Below are 6,909 nucleotides of genomic sequence, written 5' to 3'. Positions count from 1 at the left end.
TTAGCAGCACTTCTAATAACCAAGAGGAGTTTTTTATTGCAAATTATAACCATATTGGTAAGATTAGAATTGTGCTGTGTTTTGCTATTTCTTCTGAAAAGTATGCAAGATTAAAAATAATAACGAAAGTATTCTGTGTGTTTATTGTTCGTGTAAACTTGTGTTGGGTCTATAGCACACGATGCTTACAAATGCCAAAACATTAGACGTGATCAGACCCACAGTTGCTAATGCTGGAAAAGGTTGTCTCTCTTTTGCATGGAAAAAAAAGAACTGTTTTAATGAAAAGCTATTGTATAGCAAATGAGAACATTCACTGGAGGTTCTTACAGTCATATACAATGTGCCCATACCGGTAGTAACATTCATTATTTCAGTGTTTTCAAGGATTTAGAAGACTTATATATACTAAGCTAATACAGCTTCCCAGCATCAATGTGAGGTAAAGATGTGTTTACACTTTAAAGAGCAGAAATTAAGGCTGAAAGAGCTCCTTGGTTGACCACAGTCACACAGAGCTTGCAGCAAACTAAGGAATTGCACTTATCCATTGTGCTCCGTATATATCTTGGCTTTCACCAATCATGTTGACCTTTGCAGCAGCTTTTTATGCCATTCCTTTTGACCAGACCTGAGGAATAGGCACTCTGCTATGGTCATATCAGAACAGTACAAAATCTTTAGTATATACAGTCTTGGAGCAAACAGTGATGGAAGTAACAAATAATTAAAACCTTCATTTTACAGATAAGGGACTGATGCACAGAAGTCATAAGTCAGCTCCCATAGTAAAAAAGAGACTTGCAGCATGGATCTAGGTTTTCAGAATCCCCTTCTGCCGCTGTAATTGTTGAAGTATCATTATATTCATAATTCCTGTCAAGTCCTGTCATTTATGCAATTACCTGGACAAAAAATATTCCTCCTTTTTCTCACTACGGATTTGCAATCACAAATTTGGTGATGTGACACTTGAACTCCCGTTAATGATCACATTGTTTGTTGATTTTTTTATCTAACTATGGTAGCTGTATATACCATGTAAGTGCATAATGAGGTGTTCAGTTCATTGGAATGACTGTTCTAATATTTTAAATGTCACTGTTTGCCTTTTAATAGGAATGAGTACTTTTATGTAGGAATGACAAAGCATGCTACAAAAACCTGAATAACCACTCAAACTGCTGAAAACTATTATGATCCCTGCTGCCAAAATATGGACAGGTAATCTGTCGTGCATCAACTGGGGGTGTCTGAACAACAGCAAAACGCAACAGAGGATCCAGAAGGGTTAGCAGTGTAGCTCTGTTGTCTCAGCTCCATATGACAATTACTTCTTTCTCCATCTGTGCATAAGGTTTGAGTTGACATTTCTTCTCAAAAGGGAGTGAAGGAAACCTAAATTATTTTATTAATCTCCCATTGTCTTAAAAACTAGAAACATCTGTTTGAGACACAAGTAACTTTTTGCTGGAGTTCGGCAGTAGGGAGGCCCAGGCTGATGAGGTATTCCTTCACTATGACATTACTGCAATCAAAAAAGTTTATTTAGAGGTTGTCATGAGACACAATGATTAATAAGTAGTGAAAATGAGGTATAAATCAGAGCATTTCTCACCTACATCACACATGTGCATCAATCACACTTTGAAAGACACTATTGCAGGAAGCTAGTCAGTAAATGGCTCTTAATCCCGTGAGGCTGAGGTCTACCTCAGGAGACAGACAAAGAGGTGTAAGTGTCTGGAGGCAGCATGTTTACTTGTGCCACACAACACACTGAATATTATGATGATATCCTAATCAAGATTTGGGCCTCAAAATTGCTGTTACCTTGTCTCTGCTGAGGGTGACAGTGAACCATCAGACTCTCAGTCACTGAGGGAGCTTTCCAACGCGTACATGAAGGTTCATGTGAGCTCCCTGCCTGATGCATACCCCTTCTCCGCCAGTGCCTTGCAGCAAACCTGGGCTGAGGGACGGGACCTTTAGTCAAGGCAACTTGCCATATTTCTTCCCCAGGCCCCTCTGCTTGTGCCCCGTGCCCCCTCCCCGGCCAGGCAGACGGGTCGCGCGTCGCCCACAGAGCTGCACAGAAACAGCCACTGCTCAGGACACAGCACCAGGGCCGGTGTCAGAGGAGTGCTGTCTGTGCAAACACAAGTATGTATTATTGATGGCCTCAGCTTATGCTTTGCTCGTACCTAATGGCAGAGGGAGTGTGTGAAGCCTCTGCTTTGTTCGGGGCCTGCTTTAAACTAAGTACCTTCATGGCTTGCTGTTTTGTAAATGCTGGTGATGGCTATAGTGTTTCAATTACCTGCTCACAGTGAGAGGTCTAATCATGATGCCTGTGAATCCCCATTACTTGCTGGCCCCTGCTGTGCCCGAGTCAGTGGGAGTCCCAGCAGCACAAATGTTTATCTCTGCTCAATCTTCATCTCTGTCTTTGTTTTGCCTCATTTATAAAAAATCTTACTTAAAAGTAAATGACACACAATCCATAAAGGGGAAATTAATCACACTGGAACCAAACTTCTAACACTGAGTTTTAAAGGAATCGAGAAAGACTGACCATGGGATGTTCCTACAGAGAGTGGATGTCAGCATGTTAGCAATAAAATCTGCTCTCAGACAGAAAGCATTTTCCCTGTCTGCTGTTTCCTCTACTCTGCTGAGCAATGGCAGATCCCCTGGGACATTCAGGCTGCCACAGAAGGAGTATAAGTTTTAATCAAATCTTTCTGTGCCAGTTTGGGGTCATTTTCTCCCTTCTGAAGGATCCATTTGTCCTGATTAAGGTATTACAAGAAGTCATTTAAAGGACAAATAAATGACAAGAGATTTTATAAGTGAAGGGTAAACCACGTGCTGAGTGGGCTATAATTAGTTCCTTCTATTAATGCCTTAGGTGGTGTTGTATTTCACAGTCCCAATAATTAAACACTTAGTAACAGCGTGTTGGATTAGTGTTTTAAAAAAACCCATAGCCCAAGCTGGGGACTTTTCTCAAGGTTTTCTGAGAGCAAGCAGGGAACAGACGTTGTAGCACTTGTGGTAGTGGCAAAGTTTCTCAACTCAGTTCAAAAGCCACTATCGCCTTCAAAGAAACTGAAAATGGGCTTTTTCTTTCTTAGCATGTGCTGATGCTGAAGACTGAGAATAATAAGAGAATTATGCCATTCCAGTGTGGCTTTCCATTTTAGCCTGTAATTGCACTTCAATGGGAAAGCTGGTGATTGGGGAAAAGTGAGGGAAGACACGTGCAAGGCCCAGGCAAGCAGACGCTGTACCATCACTTCCCTGTGCCGTTTCTGCTCCTCACACTCCCATTAATTCACACTTTTCAAAAGTGTTGAGAAATCTTCAAAATGGAAATCTCTACTCTCCTGTGCTAACCCTGTTAGTGAGACACGGCACATTGACCTGGATCTGACCAGGATACTTTCTTGATGTCTAGAATAACATAATTCACAATGTCTACTGTAATTACTTAATTCTGTCCTGAATGCACACTTCTTAGGGACTGGTACATTTTTCAAGAAACAGAAGGCACTTGATAAAACTTGAATATTTAATATTTCAGATGCCCACTTTGTTTCACTCAGCCGTTGTGGTAGGAGTCTACTATTTCCAGTTACCCTATGAGGTGTGAACTGAAACTCGAACTCACAAAATGTGTTTTACCCTGAAGGATACATCTCTACATTTCTTCTGCTCTGCCTGTGCCACCTCTCTCCTGCTGAGGATGCTGCAGTAAACCCCAGTTTGCAAGATAACCATTCTATACTATGGAAAATGAAGCAAACTGAGGCTACTGAAGACAGTGGAGGCCCTTCAGCCTTTTTCCTTGTCCCCTAGACAGATGTAATTACCCAATGCGAGATTTGGCAAAAGTGATTAAATGAATAAATAGAATAGCAAAGCTAAAATCTCCAGAAGCTCATACATCATCTGTTCTTTGCAGGTTCTTCTACCACTTGCATCAGAATAGTAATGGAGTGTCACACAGCACAGCTACCTCCAGTAACATATTATGCAACATGACTAACATCTATTCATTCTTTCTACTTATCCCCAAGAGATGAAAGCCCAGTATTTTGAGAAAATGGGGCTCTCATTAGTAAAATATCAGTATAAAAAAGTATTTTTTCTTAAAACATAACTTCACTAAATATATCAATATTGTTGGGATCTTTTTTATACAATCTACTGATTATTCATAATAGCTGAATATGATATTAATAATTCAGTAAGTTTTGGTTTGTTCTAAATTCTATAAAATAAGAAAGAAAATTACTTCAGGGATTCAATTAGCAAATGATTTCAAGGCACTACTAATTATTAATGCTTCTTGATGGAGGCTTTTCCTGTTTAAAGACAATTCTGTAATTATCCAGAAGATGGCATAAGTAGGCCAGTTATCGACCTTCCAGTACCAAGAAGTAAAACTAAAGAAGGCTTATTAATACCCTATTTCAAAACAAATCTACTTATAAAAATGTATATTTAGCATGGTCAGTGGAGAGGAGTTTCCTTTCTTAAGACATAACCCTTTCCTCATCAGCATCATGCAAGGAAAGTACCACTTAATAGCTATACAACAGTACTGAGAAAAAGGAGCCTGAGGGGGCTAGTATGAAAATCTTAAGCAGATATTTGTGATTTTTTTTTTTTGGCATTAGACTATGTCCATTATATACAAATCTTCCTATTTGTCCACTGTTTCTTTCGATGAAGAGACAGCAACAATGACTGATAAGAAAGATACCTCTGTTTTTTTGTATCTGTATTGTACTCTGTCTGGCTCATTTCATTCTGTTTCCTTTTCCAAAGGGTTTTACTGAAATAATTTCTAAAAGTATAGGGCATAAGGGAGAATCCATTTACACCAGCAAATGAACACTTCAAGCACAAAAAGGGGACTTATGCTTGCAACTGGCCTTCAATATGTAACTTTCCACATGAGCAATTTACATATTCCAAAATATATTTTCAGTATTCAAACCTATAAATCCCATAAACAGAAAAGATGCTCTGCACACTGTGGTAATTGATACATCAAAGAAGAAACAAAAATTAGGGGAGATCAGTTTCCCTCCCTTCCTTCAGTGCTTTTAAATGCCTAAATCATGGCTCAGGAAGACATCTGATAGTGTCAAACTGTAGTTCTTGACGATATAAGCGTACTTGGGATTAGTATGAAATTTGCTAACTTGAAATCTGCTGTCTGTCACACTAAGGTTATTGTCCAGAAGTGAAACCATGGGGAAATGCAATTAAACAAGCAACGCTTCTTGGACCTTGGGTCAAATCTTGCTTACGCAGATGCTGAAAGTGATCTTGATAGACTCTGCATTCACATCTTTTTTTCTAGGCATGTGCAAAGTGCCACAGAATGTCACAGCTGAAGCCTCCCCTTATGAAAGGCCAAGAGCTGGGTTAGTAGAGTTGTTGCAAATCAGCTCTGAGATGCAATAGTTTGGTTATGTAGGGAGATTTGTAAGCAGCTAGCAAGGCAAGCATCACATTTCGAAGTTCTGAATTAATTCCAAGGAATTGATAAAGGTAAAATGTCTAGGATTAGAAAAGATGAGCATATTAATATAAAAGAGAAGAAAAAATATTAAACATACCTATTTCTTTCAGAACTGTAGACCATCACTGGACCATCCTTCCTGATCTCCATCAAACATCAATGAATCTTAGTCTACATATTCTATGGGCAGCTGTTGTCTTTTATTCCTCGACAGAGCCGGAAACAAGAGATTTTAGTCCCTAATTAGGTCTCCAAGATGCTTCCACAATAAAAGCACTAACAGTCAGGCACAGAACTACTATTTGTGCTTTTGAATTTTTTTCCAACATATTTTGCAGGATATCTGTGAAAGGGTATTTTTTATCCTGTAATATTTGCCTCCTGTCCAAAATAGCTTCTACCTAAGCAGAGATAGAAATCTCACATTTAAAAAAATCCATGTTTTTGTTTTCAAACATTTAGTTTAAGAAACACCAGCTATGGCTAGGACTATCATAAAACCACAAAAACTCACTCCAGTTCAGCTTGCCATGTTGCCAAGAATGCTGCTTAGATTAATACAAACACCATCAACCTATTTAATTTAATTGCATTTAGAAGAGATATGGAAGAGAAGAGAAGATGATTGTGGAAGCTGTACCAACAAATCTTCCAAAGAACATGTTACAGATTTTTATACGAAAAAAAAGAATAACAAATGTATTACAAGGCACTAGCACTCACAGTTGTTCCTAGCAAAACGTCAACATAAAGAAATGGCTTTTAGTGTAGAAACTGGAGTGTATTCTGGATCCTGAAAAGCTGCTGACACAGGCTGTAACGGATGGAAAACCAACAGAACCTGTCATCTCTGTGTTACAGTACTGACAGTATAAAAGGTATTTTCATTTAGAAATTAATTTGAAAGCAGTAGTGACAACTGAATTCCTATTTCCATCTACAGCAGAAAGAATTTCTCACGCCAGTGCCTGATTCTTCTTTCTGTTATGTTAGGGAAAATGAAGAATGATTCTGGTAAAGCCGGTGTGATCAAATGAAGCAAATGGAGAAGATGGGGCCCCATACATTTCTTGGTCAGGGTATCCATGACTGTGACCAGGACATTCTACTTACAAATGCCAGCATTACACAGGAGGAACCATATGTCTTGTTGAAGAGAGAATGTTTTGGAAAGTATATATTCAAAAGGAGACAAACTTATGGAATTTGGAAAAGCAAGCTAAACTTTCCCAATGATGTCAGAAGTTGAGAAAGCTTGGACTGTAGAATCTAGGCAACTTCTTATTCAGATATTCTTAGAAATCACAGTATAAACCGGTATCTCTTCAAATCCAAACTGGAATGAACAAGAATAAAGAATTCTGGAGGGC

This window comes from Ciconia boyciana, chromosome 14 (genome assembly GCF_034638445.1).
Source record: "Ciconia boyciana chromosome 14, ASM3463844v1, whole genome shotgun sequence".
NCBI lineage: Eukaryota > Metazoa > Chordata > Aves > Ciconiiformes > Ciconiidae > Ciconia > Ciconia boyciana.
Note: the sequence above shows the minus strand (reverse complement) of the source record.